Here is a 21364-nt window from a genome sequence, read left to right on the forward strand (position 1 = left end):
TACATTCTGGTTGTCTGGGTGGCTCTAACACATTCACCCTACATTAACGAATACACATGTCACCAGAGTTCCAAAGTGAACAAATTTTTCATCAACTTCAAACACATCCTTATCAAATACTACCTTAGCACATACACCACCAAGAGGTAGCTCTATCTACCTGAAGCCATATACTTCGTTTTGGTATAATTGATGGTCAGGCCTCCTCGCTGTCTACCAACTTCATACGCACGAAGGCCTCTTCCATTGACCAGCGATCGATTCCAATAAGGTCGATATTGTATGCAAAGCCAAGAAGCATGTGCGACCGTGTGATGATAGTGCCGTTCCTCTGCACGTTAGATCACCTAATAGTACCCTCGATTGCGATGTTGAACAGTAAATTCGAAAGTGCGTCTCATGGATTCAATACGTTTAACGTCACAAACGAGGTTAACACCTCGTCTGCCATCCGAACACTTGATTACGAACCATCCAGCGTAGCGTGTTTCAGCCAACCCCCTGAAGAAAGCGCTAGTTCTTGAAGCCTACCACCATCTCTGTGGCGCTAGTGCTGGAGTAAACAAATTTAGGCTTTGCCCTCATCAAACCCGGTGCGGAAGCGACAAATGCCGTATGAGAAAAACATTAAGCTATTGATAATCGTTTATCGTTGTGCGTAATAAAATGTGGCAATTACAGAAAAACTGGATAAAGTAATACGCACTCAACACCAGATTGATAGGTAAAATATGAATGTCGCATTCGAAAACGAGTGTGTCTCGTGCCTAAAACGGTATTTTTGGTCGAGCTGTCAAATCAGCACCTTCTCCAGCACCAAATTTTTGGCTTCACTTCAGTTGTTCGTGGATGACAGCCGTTTCAGTCCTGTGGTTTTAGCTTAATTAGTTTCGCTGGAAAACTATGTTCAGACATTATCTGCCACAGCTCATTTGTTTTCACTGGGTTGTACGCTGCCTTAAAATCAATAAACAGATGATGATGATGATGATGCAAGTTGTACTTTAGGAATTTATCTAGGATCATTCACAAGGTGATCATCTGGTCCGTTGCCAGGCGACCTTCATGAAAACCAGCTTGGTATTCACCGACGAAGGACTCCTCGAGAGGTCTCAGTCTGTTAAACAGGATGCGCGACATCGTCCTCCAATACCTTCAGAAGTACTTGGTGTATCGACTGGTATAAATGCTCACTTCCGTGCTCGACTAGGATTTCGTCTTTCCCATCAGCCTTACAGGTCTTCAGCTCTCTGATAGCCTTTTAAACTTCTGCTATAGTCGGTGTGGGTCCACAGCTTGATCGTCATAATCAATGTTCTCAATTCAATTTCCATTTTCACCGTACAACAACTATTGGAAGTGCTCCTTCCTGGCAGCCTCCGCCGTTTTATTGTTCAGAAAATTCCCATCTCTACAATTGTACATGGCGGTTACGGTATTGTGCCGCGCGCCATTGACCGCCATTGACATTCTTCACGTCTGTCACTCTCTGGCACTCTTCATCGAACCAGTCGTTTTGTCTTCGTCGTTGACCAGCGTCAATCACTTCCCGCGCCGTTGTTGTCACAGCTTCGTGGATAGGGTCCCACAGGCTGTTGATATCTCCAAAAACGTTGATTCTTCTCAACTGCTCGTCTAGCTGCTGACGGTACTGTGCAGCTACCCCATACGTCGACAACCGTTGGATATTGAAGCGCAGCGTTCTGTTAGTTCTGAAACTCGTGACGCTGAATAACCGCGCACGAATTTTAGCTGCAACGAGATAATAATCCGAGTCGACATCTGGGCCTCAAAAGGTTCTGACATCCATGACATTTTAGAAATGTCGCTCATCAACCAGCACGTGGTAAATTTAGAAGCAGGCATCGTCACTCGGGGGTCGCCAGGTGTGTTTGCGGGTATTCTTGCGTGCGAAGTAGGTGTTGATGATCGCCATCTCTCAAGCAGTAGCGATGATAACAAGCCGACGGTAACGGAATGAAGGCTTTTCGTTCCAATGACGTGTTGGAAGAAATCAACTTATCAGATTTGCTCATTTACATCGCCGATGACTATCTTGACATTGTGTTTTGAGCACCTAGGCCGAAGGGACTGTCCATTAACCACATTGTCATTTTTGTTGAACCTTCAGACCCCCCCTCTTCCTCGTGGTCTGTTGTCAATACAAAATTTTAAAATTTGTAAGAACCGTGGTTATTGGCTAGACCTTCCCTCCCCCATAGATGACCTCGTGATAAATGGGCGACCCCTTATCTAGGCTCTCATATAATTTGTCCTTAATGTCATCGGCATTGGCGTAGCTAGGATTTTTTGCTGGAGGGGGCCTCGGGGGGGCCTACCAAATACTTGTTTTACAGAAGTAATGTCGTTTGCAATAGTCACAATTTTTACAAATTTCGTAGTTTTATCAGAATTGTATTGATTTTATTAATTATTTATTTTGTCTCACTTCACGGCAAATCTGTGATAATTGTAAATTTCAATTTTCCCTTAGAAAAAGCTTTATTCTTTTTGTAATCAATTCAAAAATCCTTCAAGAAATCTATTAAAAAACTCACAATATCCTTTGTGATTCTTCCACGAACTTTTCAGGTATTCAACCATGTGATATGAACAGATTCCTCTGAGAATTCCTACGGGAATTTCTTCATTTATTATTTTCGTACTTTTCAGTGCTTTCACCAAGAACTTTTTTACCAGTTTTCACTGAGTTCGTCCTGGGATTCCCACTGAAAACCATTCCCATTACTCCTGGAAGGTCTTCTACGTACTTGTTATAAATAAATTCCAATTGTCAGTTTGAACTATCCACCTGTGTTCATTGATAATTTGTTTAGGATTCTCTGGAATTGATCGGGATTTCTTTAAAAAATATTGCAAAAATTCTTAGAGTCTCACCAAAAATGTCTTCAAGATCATCAAGCAAGAATTCATTCCACGAATTCTTCAGAGAGTTCGCCAACAGTTTAACCAACTTGGCTTATGAAGTTCATCTTAAAGTATCTCTACAGGATTGTTTGAAAAAGTCGCAGCAAAAATTATTCAAACTTCCTGTAAAAAATAATTAATATTCCACAAGAATTTCATGAGCAGTTAAAAATAGTTGAATTGAGAAAATGTTAATCATGATTCCTTATAGAAATTTTCCGAAGATCTATCTGTATTTTGGTCACAGATAGTTATATTTCAGATTTCAACATCTCGCCTTTATTTAACACTTCCTCGAAAATATTTTTTTTTTATTTTATCAAAAATGCCTATTCCTATAAAATTCTTAGCAGAACACGTTCATCTGTTCTTTTAAAAATACTTCCGTGAATTACTCGAAGATTTCTCGAGTAATTTCTTGAGGGGTTTCTAAGAAAATTATATAATTGTTTCTCTAATATGCATCCGAAAAATTCGCCGGAGATTCATATAAGTATTTTCCAAAGCTTTTTTTCTCTTTGAACCGCACTAACGTTTCTGATGAGAATTTTTGAATAAATTTTTCACTAGATTTACTAAGTTTTTGCAATTCATTCCTGAACTTCTCAAAAAATTTCTTCAGAAGTTACATCAAGTACTCTTTCTGGTTTTAAAAATAACTCCTTTTTTTGCGAATGGAAATCTCAGGATTTTTCAACAAAATTAAAAAAAAATATCCGCTCTCCATTTTTTGGTTCAAAAACTACTCCAGGAATATCTCAATACTTTTAAGGGATTGCTTCACCAACTCCTCTACGAATCACTTCATATCAGATTTTTAAAGAATCACATACAAAAGAAGGTTTACAAGAACCTTGTTGGCATTTTTTTTTTAAATTGGAGCGTAAATATAATTCTGAAAAATTTACTGAATTCCTGTCGTCATATTCAAGAAACAAATCGTAGAATTTCTGAAGCTTGTTGACAACGTATTTCACAGAAAATTGTTGGTGGCCCTTATAAGATTTACTACAAAAAATCTTGTTTATTTTGCGTCTTTTATGATAGAACATGATTTATAACACCAATCATTTGGATGAATGGAATTTTCACTGAAAGTATTTGTAACTAACATCTTAGATAATATGAACTCCAAAGTTTCATGATATTATGGTGAACATATTGATGTAAAACACAGTTTTCCTACCTTAAGAAATTCCAAACTTTTTTTTAAAGAGTATATTATAGAATATTTTGTAGTATTGTAGGAGTTTAACGCAAAAATGTTGCCGGTATTTTTAAAAACATTACCGAAGATGTATTGTGGTAAAATTCTAATTGCAGGATTTTAAGGAATTTAAATATTAGGGAGAACTTGTGCATTACTTTAAAAATTTGTTAAGGAATTCCTTATGAATTTTTAAGAATCAGACTATACGTATAAGAATCCTACAAGTTTTCAGAACTCCTATAATTTACCTTTATTTAGATTAATTAAATGTTGCTTTTTGTGCATGGAAAGATTCATGTACGACGTTCCTCAAAGCGTCATTCGAAGAGAATAGAAACAACAAAATGTTGAAGCAAGTAGATCAATAGATGCGCACAATACAATGAATGATAGTTTATATTTTCTCTAGAGGTAAATTACAGGATAGTTAAAACCTCCGTAATGAATTCACAAATAATACAAATCTTTCAAGAAGGTCCATCAGAATCTACTTATGAAAACATGCTTCGAATCTATCTTTTCTTGACTTCTGGTTTTCTAGCAAGAATATGAATTCTGCCAATAGCTGGTAAAATTATTTCAAAAGAAGTGATTTGAGAAAGATCAATACAAATTGCTTTATGAATATCTTAATAAATCATTTCCCCCTTCCCAGTTATTTTGCTACATTTATCTTTACAGATGCCTTTACCGCTATGCTAATTTCGGAAGCAAAAGTTTTCCTGTGAGTTTCAACAAATTTTCTCTGAAGATTCGGAGGCAAGAGATATTTCAAAAACAATATTCTTTCCAATTCTTGAAAAATCCAGGGATTTGAAGCAACATTTTTAGAAAAAAACATAGAACAATTTTTTATGCAAATTGTGAAGTATTTTGGAAATATTTATTAAGGGCTTTTGTTAAACTTTTTTTCATAAGAATATTTTTGAAAGAACTATTTAAAGAAATTTACAGAAGAATTTCCAATAGAACTTTCAGTAAAATATCTAAGTATTAGATTTGGCAGAATCAATTGTTTTTTGGAGAAATTGCGAGCGAAAACAGAACTTTTGATAGATGAAGTAACATTTTTTAGGTAAATCCGGGAACATTTTCCGGAATCAATTTGCTAGAAAAAGTAGACATAGAAGGAATTTATGTTCACCAGGAGGATTCACTTTGAACGTATGAACAACCCTCACAATATTATTTCATAATTTCCTAATTTCCGAAAGATTTGATAAAGCTCTGAAGCCACCCTTCCATATTCCTTGAGGATTTTGATTATACTAAAATTCTTTAAAGAATACGGAAAAGTATTTTAAAAAATCTGCTACAAATGTTTTAAAAATTACTTAAATAATTTATGAAATAATAAATTTCCTTGCAAAAATATAGCTCAGGATGAAGATGCATCGAAGCCAAACCTCTAATTTTCAAGAGCACAAACCTAGAGCACCAGACAATCGTTGTGCTGAAAATTTAACTAACTGGTAACTCGCTGATGGTGATTAATCGATCCAATTTTCAGCGCGAACGGTTGTCAGGTTCTCTAGATTTGTGCTCTTGAAAATTAGAGATTTGGCTGTGATGCATCTTCACCTTAAGCAAAAAATTTATTTATACAAAAATACTTAAAAAAAAATATTCAAAATCAAAGAGAAAATTTATTGCAGAGCACTATGGTTGATTTTGATACATTTTTTCACACCAGGTTAAATTTCTGACATTCATCTTATGAAAACTTGGCTGTGCCAAAGTTCCTTGAAAGTTAAGCCTTAGTTTTCGGCAAAAATTTTGCGCTATATATTATCGCAGAAATTCCTTTAGTAACTTTTAGTATGTTTTTCACGTCATACGAGTTTAAGTAAATGTATGGATTTCATAAGTGAATTCTCATAAGGGAAATCATCATCACCGGACACTTCGAGCAAGTTTTTTTTTCAAAACATGAGAAATCAGAATGCAGTGAACATGCTGCTTTATGCTGAAACAACATTATTTGGATTATTAAAAAAAAAAGAAATTTTGGGAATCAAACTTCCCGGATATTGACGCTTTTTTGTACACGGTATTTTTTGCAACGAAGATGTCGAAAAACTGAGCTTATCGCACACAACAAGAAACCATTTCTAACAGTATCCAATCGATCGACAGCCGGACGGTTAAGCTCTCGGTTGTCGCGCGATTCACCGAGGTCAGAACCGCTACGCTGATGCTGTGTAAGACAGGCGAGGTTTTCTACTGAAGAGATTTTCGTCAATAACAAGACTCATGTACATTGATTCAGAAGATTTTGCTTCATGTTAAATAGTTTTTTTTTATCATCGTCAAAAATTCTAGGGGGGGCCTGAATGATTCTGGAGGGGGCCAGTACTCCTACGCCAATGGTCATCGGGCTTATCTTTCGTTGGCACATATATGCTATTTATGCTGTAGTTGAAGATCTTGCCCTTCCAACGAACCACTCGCTTCATCTGCCAAGCAGATTCTGCTTCATATTCATTATAAAACCAACTCCACGTTCTGCTCTGTCGCCGCCGTTGTAGTAGATGTGATACTTGAATGAAGTGTTGGCGATTTCCATCCCACTCAGTTTTTCGACGACGCATTTTCGCCGATGTACTGCAGGACCGCGGATTCGACATTGTTGTGTTGCAGATAGTGTGTTGGAAGAAATCAATGGTGCCATCTGTAACCGTACGGTAGATGGTAGAGATGGTAGAGCTGCGAAAATACACACGAGCTGAGAGCAATTGTTTTAGTGATAAGTGATATGCTCACTCCGGAAGCACTGATGATGATAAAAACGCTTGTTACGCGCAGCTCAAACGCGAGTACGACAGCTGCCTAATCCACGACGTCAAAATCTAAACGCTCAAATTTTTCAAAAGAAGGAGTTCAGACCGACTATTGGGAAGTTCAGCGCCATCCGACTGACGAACAAAATCGGCTTACGAGTTATTGAATTCACCGCCTCCAAGAATATGGCCATTCGTAGCACCTACTTCCAGCACAGTCTTCCATATCGATACACCTGAAGATCACCACAGTAGACAGAATCACAAATCGATCACGTTCAGGTTGATGGACTGAACTTCGCCAACATTATCGACGTCAGAACCCATCGTAGCGCTAACATCGACTTCGATCACTATCTGGTGATGATTTAATTGCGCCCAAAACACTCCGTTGTTAACAACGTTCGGTACATACGGCCGCCCCGGTATGATCTAGAGCGGCTTAAGCAACCGGATGTCGCAACTGCATACGCGCAGCACCTCGCTGAAACGTGAAGCAGATCGGGTTGGATTGAAGGTAAATACGTCGAAGACGAAATATCTGCTGGCTGGAGGAACCGAGCGCGATAGAGCTCGCATAGGCAGACGCGTGACGATCGACGGGGAGGAATTCGAGGTGGTGGACGAATTTGTCTACCTCGGATGATTGATAACGTCGGATAACAACTGCAGCAGAGAAGTTCGAAGACGTATCATTGCCGGAAATCGTGCTTACTATGGACTCCACAAGAACTTGCGGTCTGGTAAACTACGGGCATGAGACGTGGACAATGCTCGAAGAGGACCTGCAAGCTAGGAGTTTTTGAACGACGTGTGCTTAGGACGATCTTCGGCGGAGTATGTGAGAACGGCGTATGGAGGAGAAGAATGAACCACGAGCTTGCGCAACTCTACGGTGAACCCTGTATCACGAAAGTCGCCAAAGCTGGAAGGGTACGATGGGCGGGACATGTTGTGAGAATGCCGGACAACAATCCCGCAAAAATGGTGTTCACCTCAAATCCGGCCGGTACAAGACGAAGGGGAGCGCAACGAGCTAGGTGGTTTGACCAAGTGGAGCAGGATCTTGGAAGTGTGGGGCGATCGAGGAATTGGAGGTTAGCAGCCATGGACCGAGTTAGTTGGCGTAACATTGTGGCGCAGGTCATGTCTTGAAGGACGTAGAGCCAGCAAAAGTAAGTAAGTAACTGCATACGCACAGCACCTCGAGGCTGCATTACCGGAAGAGGGTGAGCTGGATGAAGCCCCTCTTGAGGACTGCTGGAGAACAGTAAAAGCAGCCATCAACAATGGGTACGTGGGACGAAGTCGACGAATTCTGGAGGAGAAGAATGCAGCGCGGGCGGTTATGCTTCAGCAAGGGATCCGGCAGTACGTACAACGTTATATACGGAAATGGCAACAACACGCCCACCTGTATCGGGAGCGAAAACGCCACCTGGAGGAGACGGAGTGCGAGGAGATAGTATTGCTGTGCCGGTCTCAAGAAACACGTAAGTTCTATCAGAAGCTTAACGCATCCCGCAACGGCTTCGTATCGCGAGCCAAGATGTGCAGGGATACGGATGAGAGCATCTTGACGGAGTTAACGAGTTCGTTGGAAGTTATCAAGCCGGCTACGTTGATGCCCGATCGACAACGGACATGATCTTTACTGTACAGAAAATCCTTCACAAATGTCATGAATACCAGGTCCCAACGCATCACCTTTTCATCGATTTCAAGGCGGCATACGACAGTATCGACCGCGTAGAGCTATGGAAAATCATGAACGAGAACAGCTTTCCCGGGAGGCTCACGAAATAAGAACAACGAACAGGTGAGCAAAACTGTGTGAGGGTTTTCAGGCGAACATTCCAGTTCATTTGGATCCCGCCGGGGACTACGACTAGTATATGGAATTTCGTGCCTGTAGTTCAATATTGCGCGAGAAGATGTTATGTGGAGAGCCGGCGTTAACGACCGTACTACGATTTTTACAAGATCCAGTCAATTTGTTTGCTTCGCGGATGATATGTACATTATCGGCCGAACATTTGAAAAGGTGGCAGACCTGTAACGCGAGGTGGGGTCGAGCGCGATAGGGCTCGCCTATTTAGGTAGCAGTGTTACAATAGACGAGGATACGTTCGAGGTGGTCGACGAGTTCGTTTATGTTGCTGCCAACACTGCCAGTGATGACATTGCAATTAGGACTGAATTTGACGGAGAGATATGCATTGGCGTAGGAACAGGGGGGGCAGGGGGGCCAGGCCCCCCCAGAGTCATCCAGGCTCCCTCCAGAATTTTGGATGATAATAAAAAAAACAACTTAAAAAAACAAACAATTTGCAAGATTATAACATAAAGGAAAATCTTCTAAAATAATGTCCATGACTCCTATTATAGACAAAAAAGATCAACGGTAGTTAGGGTTTTCTATTTTGTGCAACAATATTGAGAAAACCTCGCTTATCATTCACTGCATCAGCGTGGCAGGTCTGAATCGCACTCCAATTTAAACATTAAAGGTCTGGCTGTCGCTCGTTTGGTTACCGCTAAAATAAAAATTACCGTGGTACCAAAAATCGCCAATATCCTGGAAATTTGGTTCCCAAAATACGTAATTTTGAATAATGCAAACAATGCTGTTTAAATGTTATAGCATGAAGCAGCACATTCAGTGCGTTATGATTGCCCGTGCGCTAATAATGTACGACAAAATTTATTAAAAAATAAAAATAAAAAAAATACTGCTGGAATTTTTTAATTAAAAAAATAAAAAAATCTTATTCGAAGAGAAGAAATTTTCTTTCATTACGTACCAGCAAGAACATTTTTTTTCTTCAAAGAAAATACGCGCCGGAATTCGCCTACTGGTGTAAAAAGCCCAATAAAATCTACCTCAGTTTATTATTGCAGCAATAAATTCTTTCTTTGATTTTACTTCAATTTTTTAAAGAAAGTTAGTATGAGTAAACTTATTGCTTAAATCCTAAACTACATTTCTCCAAGAAAACTTGTAATGTTTCAAATTCTTAAGAAATAAAACAAAAAGAATAATTGACTACTTACTAAAAGATTTGTAGCAATTTTTTTGTAGCCATCATTCGATTTCGCTTGAAGAATTTTAGTTTAATCAAATACCTCATGGAAAATTGAAGGATGACTTCAAAGCTGTTGCTACAAATCTTTTGAAAATTAGTCGACAATATTATAAGATTTGTTCATACTGCCAACATGAATTCCTTCTATGTCTAACTTTTATCCACAAATGGATTCCGGAATATGTCTCCAGATAGAGCTGAAAAAAAGATTATTATCTTTCAAAAGTTCAAAGTTTTCCCTCGCAATTCCTCCAACAAAAAACATGGATTATGTAAAATCTTTAACTGAAATATTTCGTTCTACTACAAATTCCTTTGCGAATTTGTTCAAATACTAATTATTTTGCGAAGTTCATCAAAAGCGTCCTACGGAAATATTTCCTAAATATGTGATATGTTTAGGAACTATTTTTGTAAGAGACTTTTGATGAACTTCGTAAAATTGCGTCAGAAGTTCTTTAATGTTTTTTTTTTTCTGGAAATTATTGTTCAGAACCCCGAATTCTACAAGAGTTAACTACTAAAGGATTTTGAAATGTTTCTTACCTTCTAATCTGTATAGGAAATTTGTTGAAACCCCACAGGAATGATTTTGATTCCTAAATTACCATAGTGGTAAAAGAATATGTGGAAAACATTTTGCTAAATATCTGGGATTTATTAAAATATTCATTAAAAAATTTATAAGGATCTTCCCTGCAAAATTTATTTGAACATTGTTTTAACAACTTAAGTCAGAGTCCTTATTCTTGGATTGAATTATTGTGCCAAACAAGGTCGGAGTTTTAAGAAACTCTCTGGGCAGGATTCGGTGGAATCCAGGAGCCAAAGAAGAAACTCAGCTAGATTTGCTAAAAAAAAATTCTGACTACTTGAGAAACTTTAATTTTTTTTTGTTATAATTAGAGAAATGTTAATTATCCTGAATTGATTCAACTCTAGAGAAAAGATTATACATAATAACTTATCTTTCGTTCTTCCGTTCTCCATCTATGGTTTCTACCTGTTTCAACATTTAGTTGTTTCTCCTTACTTCGCATGACGCTTTCTTGAGAACTTCCGTAAACAATATGTTTATTCTCCAAATAACACTTCTAAGAATCTAAAATAAAGGTAATTTTTAGGAGTTTTGTAAACATTGCCGAATTCTTATACGTATAATGTATGAAAGTCCATTAGGGATTCCTCAACAAATTTTCTTTCAAGATTTAAATTCAGTAAAATCTTACTTTCCGAATTTTACGAAAAGACATTTTTGGCAAAGTTCTTAAAAAAACCGACAATATTTGTTAGTTATACTTCTACAGTTTTTATAATACCAGTACAAATAGTTCCTCTAACGAAATTTGTTTGGAATTTTGTAGTCAATCATACAAAAACAAAACAAAGCTTTTCTAAAAGGTATAGCGTCAGAAATTTTGCCAAAAAGGTTCAGAAATTCTTAAGTGAATTCCCAAATTTTCAGACAAGAATTTAGCAATTTTTCCAAATTCAGATTAAGCTACAATTATCCAACAAATTTCTTAAGAAAAATTTCTTTTTGGTAAATTTCTTTTTGGTATGTGTTACTTTTAAAATCTGATGTGAATTGATATGGTTTGGAACTTTTCGTAAAGTAATTTTTAAGGAAATCCCTAAAAAAATTTGAGGTGTTCCTGGATTGGGTTTTGAATGAAAATGGATGGAGTATAGATTTCTAAATATTCATGGATTAATCCCGGGATTGACATTCGAAAAAAATATGGAGTAATTTCTAGTACCAAAAAGAATGGAATTTCTGATGAAATTGTTTGAGAAACTCAAAAATGAATTGCAAAATTTGTTAGCAAATTTGACGATATTTTCAAATCCCAAGAGGAATAGCTAGTGTTGTTTAAAAAATCTCTTGAGAATGCTTGAAAGAATCTCTGGTGAATTTTTCGAAAGAATCTTTGGAAGACTTCTCAGAGGAAACAATTGCGTTATTCTTTGAAGAAACTCCTAGAAAAATTGCTTGGGAAACTGTTGAGTATTGTTGAGGAAAGGGTTTTGAAAGAGCAGATGATTGTCCACTAGAAACTTTATACGAATGTTTGAAGGTTTTAAAATTTTCCTGGGTAGGTATATTTGGAGAAATTTTCATCACTTACGATAAAGTTTTGAAGGAATGCGGAGAGAAAAGTCAAAATGGTTTTAAGGTAAACTAAAGAAACACTTGAAGTAATATCTGTGACAAAAAAATTAAGAAAAAAGATCTGCAGAAAACATTTCTATGAAATCGCTAAGAACATTTTCCCACTTGAATTCTGTCTGATTGCCTATGAAATTTTTGTGAGATATTAGAAGGTATCCTTAGAACAATCATTTAATGTTTTCTTTTTGGCAGGAAGTCCTGGATAATTTTTGCTGTGAATCCTGAAAAGTTTTCGATAGATTTTCTGAAAGATTTATTGAATAAAGCTGAAGAGAATTTTAAGGAAGAATCACAAAGGCAAATACGCTGAAGAATTTGGGGAAAAATTCTATGCTTGGTGTTCTTGAAGACAATTTATGTGACAATCCTAGAATTTTGTTGATTATTTTTTGGACAAACCTTCAGTAATTCCGGAAAAACCTAAACAAATTATTAATGAACAACTCATCCAGTAGTTTTAAACTAACAATATGAACTTATATGTTATAGTTCGTAGAAGATCTTCTTGGAAAAATGTATGAAAGAATTTTTAAATCATTCTCTGGTGGGATTCTTTAACATATTTTTCTAAGGTGTTTGATAGCCTTTTTTGAGAATTTTTTTAGTAAGATCAGAAAGCCTGAAGAAACTCCAGGAAAAATCGTTTGAATAATAACTACTAATCCCGGGAATGATTTTTTGTGGGAATCTCAGGAGGAGCTCGGTGAAAACTGGTAAAGGAGTTCTTGGAGAAAGCACTGCAAAGGTTCGGAAAGAATTTATGATTTCTCAGAGGAATCTCTTGAAAGCACATGGTTGAATAACTGAATATTTCAATGAAGAATCACAAGGAATATTTCTCCTGAGCTCTTTGAAAGAGTTCTTGAAGGATTTTTTCACTGGATTAGACAAAGAATTTATATATTTATAGTAAAAGTTGAGATTTGCAAATATCACTAATGGTAGCGACATGAGACAAAATCACAAGCAAATAAATCAACACAAATCTATGCAAATTACGAAATTTGTGTAAATCGCGATTATTTTGACCAATATTTCGTCTATTAAACAAGAACTTGCTAGGCCCCCCCTAGGCCCCCTCCAGAAAAAAAAATCCTAGCTACGCCAATGGAGATATGACATAGAATTAGTAAGAGAGAAATATACTGAGCACTAGAATGAATAGTAGTGAGGTACAAAGCCACGCCAGTGTAATTTGAGATAGTGTGATTTAATAATTGATCTAATTTATTGATATCTATAAATCTACTTACAGCTACTTCTTAAAATACTAAAATAAATTAAAATGAACCAAACTAAACTAATTATCACAGCAGATATCACAGTAAGTTAGTTAAAGCTATTGAAATTTAAAATTCTAATCTAACCCCCATTTCCATCCTTGCTGACGGCTGACAATAACGTTAGCCCTAAATTACGGAGGCGCATCATAAGTGGCCTCCACAAGTAGCTGCGGTCAAAATAAATTCACACCCCACCAAATGTACCATATACAAAACGCTTATAAGGCTGGTAGTCCTCAACGGGCATGAAACGTGGACGATGCTTGAGGAGGACCTGCAAGCACAGGGAGTCTTCGAACGTCGGTGTGCAGGAAAACAGCGTGTGGTGGCGAAAGATGGACCACAAGCTCGCCCAACTCTACGGCGAACCCAGTATCCAGAAGGTGGCTAAAACTGGAAGAGTACGATGGGCAGGGCATGGCGCAAGAATGCCAGACAGCAACCCTGCAAAGATGGAGTTCGCTTTAGATCCGATTGGCACAAGAAGGCGTGGAGCGCAGCGAGCGAGGTGGGGGGATCAAGTGCGCATCGATTTGGCGAGTGTGGGGCAGAACCGAGGTTGGAGAGATGCGGCCACGAACCTAGTATTGTGGCGTGAAATTGTTGATTCAGTGTTATCTGTTTGGATGTTAACTAAATAAATTAATGCAATCTATGACTTCATGATTGCTAAAGTAATTTAAATGAGATGTATCATTGGATCGTTTTTAGCAGCTTAATGTGAAAACAGTGCCCTGCACGATTATGAATCTGATTCACTGTACTTTTCGATCAACCTTACGGCTGGCACATTGTCGAAAGCCATTAAATCTTCATCAATTAACGATAGCAATTTCAATCTGCGAATGAACTCATCACAGCCCGCAAAAAAAAACTGCGCTCTGGAACGTTCTAGAGCAGCACATTCCATTCATGCTCGAACCACCGTTCCCGTATCGACCACATGTTAATATTTATGATAATTTTATGCTCACGAAACACTTCAACTTGGTGCCGAGTGTTTTTATTAATTTGTGTCTAATTTAACAGCTTGTTTAACATATTAATTTTTGTCTATTTATATTGCTACAAATACACACTCACCTCTCTTTCTGTGGGGAAACAGGTTCAAACCGGGAGGCTGGGCCAAGATCCATGTCCTCTGACCGCAGTCACTCACGACTTTGCGATACCTCCTCGCGTTGATCGCGGGCCTCTCTGAGCCACTAGAGCAGTTCAAAATTTACAGAATATTGAAAATACAATCTGCTTTATCTTCTTTACCATCCTTATAAAAAAAAATGGTGTTCTGTGAAATTTTCAGCGTTTAGTGATTTAAAGGAGGCCCAAAGACGATGTAGGTTTGTAAGGAAATAACAATGCAGAAATTTTGAAAATTGTTCCAAGCATGTAAGTACTATACTGTAACACAAAATTATCATTTTAAAGTGGAAACTCATTCTTCAAACCTTAGTTGAGGAACTTGCTGAAAATATCAAATCAATCCGACGGATGGAATTGAGATAGTAAGGACGATATAAAAGATAGCCCAGGGCCCAGATAGCCGTAGCGGTAAACGCGCAGTTATTCAGCATGACCATGCAGAGGCTCGTGGGCTCGGATCCCGCGGGTCGAGGATCTTTTCGTAAAGAAAATTTTCTCGATTCCCAGGGCATAGAGTATCTTCGTGCCTGCCACACGATATACATATGCAAAAATGGTCATTTGGCAAAGAAAGCTCTCAGTTAATAACTGTGGAAGTGCTCATAAGAACACTAAGCTGAGAAACCGGCTCTGTCCCAGTTGGGTCCTAACGCCAGGAAGAAGAAGAAGAAGATATGAAAGATTGGATCCCCAATTTTTTTTTTTCAAATTTGGATCGCCCTATCGAGCCACCCCACAAAAATCCAGAGGCGTCGGGAAGAGCCGCAGCTAACAGTTTGGTGCCTGAGTTTTTTTTTTCGCTTCCATCAACATCAGCCACATCTCGCCGCAAGCGTGAAGCGATTTGACGTGTTCGTTTGTGGACCATGGAAGAATTAATGGTGTTAGTTTATGACTTGATTGCGAAGCCCATTTGTTATATGCGGCCAGTCAACCAACCAACCAACCAACCAAAGCGTCACGTGTGGGTGTCAAGATTTTTAATGATTTAATTACAGGTGGAAGCGGAACCGAATGCTGCTGCTGTTGAAGCTTCGGCCTAGGTGGTAACATACGACACATAAGGCTTTGTTTATGGTCGTGGCACGGCAGGAGGGGGCTCAGGAGAAGGATTAAGTTTCACCTGGTGAAATTTATTGCGTAGCTGCCAGCGAATTTGTAAACCATTTGTTGCGTCAACGAAATCGGAAAGGGAAGCTGTGCAAAAGGCGGTCAAATTATTAAAGGCATCTTTGAGGAAAAAAGTCTACCCTGATGTTTTGTGTTTGATATTCTGAAAAGTGTTTGGTGATACATAACCAATTCTGGGAGCTCTAGCTAAAAATGGTTGTGAAATGTAAAAAGCAAAGAAAAAGCAATCTAAAACATAGAGGAAATGCTCATATTTAATACCACAGCGTAACATAATTGACGCGTTTGCGTGTCTCAAGGATCAAATTATGTGTCTCTAGTAGATATTGGGTTGCTATATTTAATGCCGTTCTCAGAAATGTTCCATCACGCCTCAATTTATAGCTACAGGTCGCCAAAGATGCATAAAACACTGTTTTCGTTGATGTTTAAATGAAATTTAAAGTATTAATAATCAAACTTTTTTTGTGATCTATCCACCAAGCATGCAAAATATGATTTAAACTTTCATTCCGAACATAATTTGGTTGCAACTGTACGATCAAATTTAGATAAAATCGATTTTTCCAAGATGCAAGCCATACAGAATTCATTGTTTCTCATAAATGACAAAATGCAATACTTTTCAAAACCAGAAAAGAAATAACTTTTCAGCATCGAAAGTATTATGTCCCATCAAGTTTGAATTCTGTGATAAATCAAACGAATAAATTGTTAAACAAGATGGCAAACTTGTATGCAAGTTGGCTGAAATTGTCAAATTTTGCATTTTAAACAGTCAATACCTTGAAAACTAGACGTGATTTGATATTTTTGAAAATGGCAACCCTTAATTTTGTAAATAGCGGTATTTTGTGCTTGAGACAAAAGCGTGCTCCGAAGTGTACTCAGGACAATGCGGAACACCCCTAACTAGCAGCCGCACTTTCAACGAAGCGTATCAGAATATCGATTCCTACAAGAGATATTTGACTGACAGATTCCATATAAATGGATCCACTGACTTCGGTGTCTCCAATGAAAATTTTCAATTCTAAAACCTTCCGAAAACTTCAGGAACCTTGCACGCCCAGACAACCAGAAGTCGCATCAAAGCTAACGCAATAACTCGTTTATTCATACAAATTACATCATATCCGCAAAATACGGTGGATCAAATCATCAGATTGATGAGCTTCCTTGCATAAAACGATTTTTTCTGAGTTAATTTGTACAATTTGTTTCGTCCCGTACACTCGTACAAAGTAAGTCGAATCAGTTCGTAGCAGCTGTCAAATCAACATAAGTTATTATAAGTTAAGTCGCATACGATCACATGTTAGTTCGGCACAAAATTTATATACTCGCATTGTATTCTATTATTCATCACATAATATATACACGTAAATCGCCTCCACTTTTGTACATAGAAGGCCTTTTCGTGACATCTTATAAGTAAAATGTTGCACGTACAAAGTCTCCAGGTGATTGCGTTATACGTACATTTTGGTTGTCTGGGCCGTTTACGTTGCTGAGCTGGCTGTAATCAACTTCGCTTTGGGGATTTTCTCCAACATGCTCACAGACCACTTCTTCATCTTCTGGGATATGCTCAGTTCTATTGAAGGACTCCGGTCAACGAATCCTGTTGAGCATGTTTTTTTCTTTCCTACAAAAGAAGTCAAGATCAGTCTCGTAAAACGTTAATACAAGATTATCCTTTTGTGAGTCCCTGCATATTGCTCAATTTATGGCAATGATAAGGCGGACTCTCTGGAAAATCTGCTAGAGGAAAGTGGGATTTACGATAAGAGAATTAAAAACGATTTTTTTACATTTAGTACATTTGGCAACTTGCACAGTGATAACATTATTCCTAAAATTTCTTTGCGAGTCTGCCGGTAAGGTTTGGATGTCATGACGCGTGATGTCAAAACTAGTGTCCAACCATTACTCGCTAGGTGCACATTTGTAATGGATTAACCTCTCGGTGAGCCATTTTGTTGAGAGTGTGGTTACTTACTTTACTTTTGCTGGCTCTACGTGCTTCAAGACATGACCTGCGCCACAATGTTACGCCAACTAACTCGGTCCATGGCTGCTAACCTCCAATTCCTCGATCGCCCCACACTTCCAAGATCCTGCTCCACTTGGTCAAACCACCTAGCTCGTTGCGCTCCCCTTCGTCTTGTACAGGCCGGATTTGAGTTGAACACCATTTTTGCGGGATTGTTGTCCGGCATTCTCACAACGTGTCCCGCCCATCGTACCCTTCCAGCTTTGGCAACTTTCTGGATACTGGGTTCACCGTAGAGTTGCGCAAGCTCGTGGTTCATTCTTCTCCTCCATACGCCGTTCTCATATACTCCGCCGAAGATCGTCCTAAGCACACGTCGTTCAAAAACTCCTAGCGCTTGCAGGTCCTCTTCGAGCATTGTCCACGTCTCATGCCCGTAGTTTACCAGACCGCAAGTTCTTGTGGAGTCCATAGTAGGCACGACTTCCGGCAATGATACGTCTTCGAACTTCTCTGCTGCAGTTGTTATTCGACGTTATCAATGATCCGAGTTAAATTCGTCCACCACCTCGAACTCATCCCCGTCGATCGTCACGCGTCTGCCTATTCGAGTTCTATCGCGCTCGGTTCCTCCAGCCAGCAGCTATTTCGTCTTCGACGTATTTACCTTCAATCCTACCCGATCTGCTTCACGTTTCAGCCTGGTATACTGTTCAGCAACCACCTGGAACGTTCTTCCGACAATGTCCACGTCGTCAGCGAAACAAATGAACTGGCTGGATTTATTGAGGATCGTGCCCCGCATGTTGAAACCCGCCCGTTTCATAACACCTTCTAGCGCAATATTGAACAGGAGGCAGGAAAGACCATCGCCTTGTCGAAGTCCTTTGAGTGTTTCAAACGGGTCCGATAATGCACCCGATATCTTCACACAGCACTGTACACTATCCATCGTTGTTTTTATCAGTCTAGTCAGTTTCCCGGGAAAACCATTCTCATCCATAATCTTCCATAGCTTTTCGCGGTATCATAGACCGCTTTGAAATCGATGAATAGGGGGTGCGTAGGGACTTGATTTTCGCGACACTTTTGGAGGATCTGCTGCAACATAAAGATTTGGTCTGTCGTCGATCGCCCGTCCACAAAACCAGCTTGATAACTTCTCACAAATCTACTTGCCAGTGGCGATAGACGGCGGAAGATGGTCTGAGAATGCACGTTATAGGCTGCATTAACAATGGTGATCGCCCGATAGTTCTCACATTCTAACTTGTCACCCTTTTTGTATATTGGGTATATTATTCCCTCCTTCCACTCCTCCGGTAGCTGTTCTGTATCCCAGATCCTGGCTATCAATCGGTGCAGACAAGTGGCCAACCTATTCGGGCCCATTTTAATGAGTTCCGCTCCAATACCATCCTTCCCAGCTGCTTTGTTGTTCTTGAACTGTTTGATAGCATCCATAACTTCACCTATTGTGGGAGTTGGCACGTCTCCCTCATCCGCCGTACTGATGAAGCCATTCCTCCTGCTGTCTTGATCTTCCTCCTCTGCGCCTTTTAGGTGTTCATCGTAGTGCTGCTTCCACCTTTCGATCACCTCACGTTCGCCCGTCAAGATACCTCCTTACTTATCCCGGCACATTTCGGCTCGCGGCATAAAGCCTTTGCGGGATGCATTTAGTTTCTTGTAGAACTTTCGTGTTTCTTAGGAACGATACAGCTGCTCCATCTCTTCGCACTCCAACTCTTCCAGGCGGCGCTTTTTATCCCGGAATACATGGGTTTGCTGTCTTCGCTTCTGTTTGTATCGTTCCACGTTTTGACGGGTGCCTTGCTGCAGCATCATCGCCCGCGCTGCATTCTTCTCTTCCAAAACCGTCTGACACTCCTCGTCGAACTTTGTTCACAACGGAGAGTCGTGGGCGCACTTTAACCGTCACTAGCGTAACATCCGAATCGATGTTTGCGCCGCGATAGGTTCTGACTTCGATAATGTCCGAGAAGTGTCTTCCATCAATCAAAACGTGGTCGATTTGCGATTCAGTTTGTTGGGGTGATCTCCAGGTGTACCGATACGGGAGGCTGTGCTGGAAGTAGGTACTACGTATGGCCATGTTTTTGGAGGCGGCGAAATCAATCAGTCTAAGGCCGTTTTCGTTCGTAAGCTGGTGAGCGCTGAACTTCCCTATAATCGGTTTAAATTCCTCCTCCTGGCCAACCTGAGTGTTGAGATCTCCGATAACGATTTTGACATCATGGCTTGGGCAGCCGTCGTATTCACGTTCCAGCTGCGCGTAGAAAGCGTCCTTATCGTCATCGTCACTTGCTAGGTGAGGGCTGTGCACGTTGATTATGCTGATATTGAAGAAACGGTTTTTGATCCTCAACTTGCACATTATGTTGTCGATTGGCCACCACCCAATCACGCGCCTCTGCATTTTGCCCATCACGATTAAAGCTGTGCCCAGCTCATGTCTGTTGCCGCAGCTCTGGTAGATGGTATAACCATCCCTATACGTATGTACCGTCGACCCTTTCCAGCAAACCTTCTGCAGCGCTACGATGTCGATGTCAAGCATTTTGTTTTGTTTTCGCTCCAGTTCAGCAAACATGTTCGCCACTTTCAGCCACTGAATATTCAACAAGAGGCATATAACAAAAATGAAATAAAATTTTATATTACATAGTATTATTATTTTGATACATTGTTTCAAAAATTATAACGGAGTTTGATATGTTTTTGATGGTGATAGGTCATTTGGCATAAAGTCGTTTGGCATAATGTTTGTTTGGCATAATGGTCGTTTGGCATAACGATTGTTTGGCATAATAGTCGTTTGGCATAATGAGTCTGAAACCAAGAATTTCTCAATTTTCGTTTTTACGTTTCTATTCAATCTTTCTGATGACACAAGGCTTGTTTTGGAATCAATTGATACAAAATGGCATTCTTTTCAACAATAATTCGCTCTTGAATAAATTTAAGCACATAAGGAAAGTTATTGCCATTAGTATTTTATTATTTATTCAGAAATTACCCTTCTTTTCTATATTAATTCTTCTTTTGAGTTTCGCTATTGGAACAAATTTTTGCTCTGAAGATTTTTATATATTTAGCACAAATTTATTCTTCTATAAATTGTACTATTTCTTTTCCTAAAGCGAAAAGAGAAATCGATTACTGCAGTTACTTTGATGGGTTGTGCTACTTTTCCCCGAGTGTCGTTTCCCCATATGCCATTTCCCGAGTATCCCGTTTCCTCGACTAGCCCACTCCCCCGGAAAATTTTTTAGCACCCATAATTATCGTTACTTATTTATTTATTTATTTATTGATAATTCAACGGACTCCTCTGGTCTAATTGAATGGGTAAACTTAATCTAAAAACACACGATTGAAAGGATGCAAGCATAACATTTACACACATTAAATCCTTGAATTAACATTTCATTAACGAATTCTAACACACTAAAAAAAACAAACATTGAAATATTTACCATTTTTATTATCAATTCTTGCCAGATGTGTTGTTAGAATTATAATTATTTCGGAACCTGCCAATATTCAATATAAACTTTTTTTGGGGCAAACGCGTGATCTCCTTACGAGATATGCTGGAAAATATAGGGGA

Source organism: Aedes aegypti, chromosome 2 (genome assembly GCF_002204515.2).
Source record: "Aedes aegypti strain LVP_AGWG chromosome 2, AaegL5.0 Primary Assembly, whole genome shotgun sequence".
Classification (NCBI taxonomy): Eukaryota; Metazoa; Arthropoda; class Insecta; order Diptera; family Culicidae; genus Aedes; species Aedes aegypti.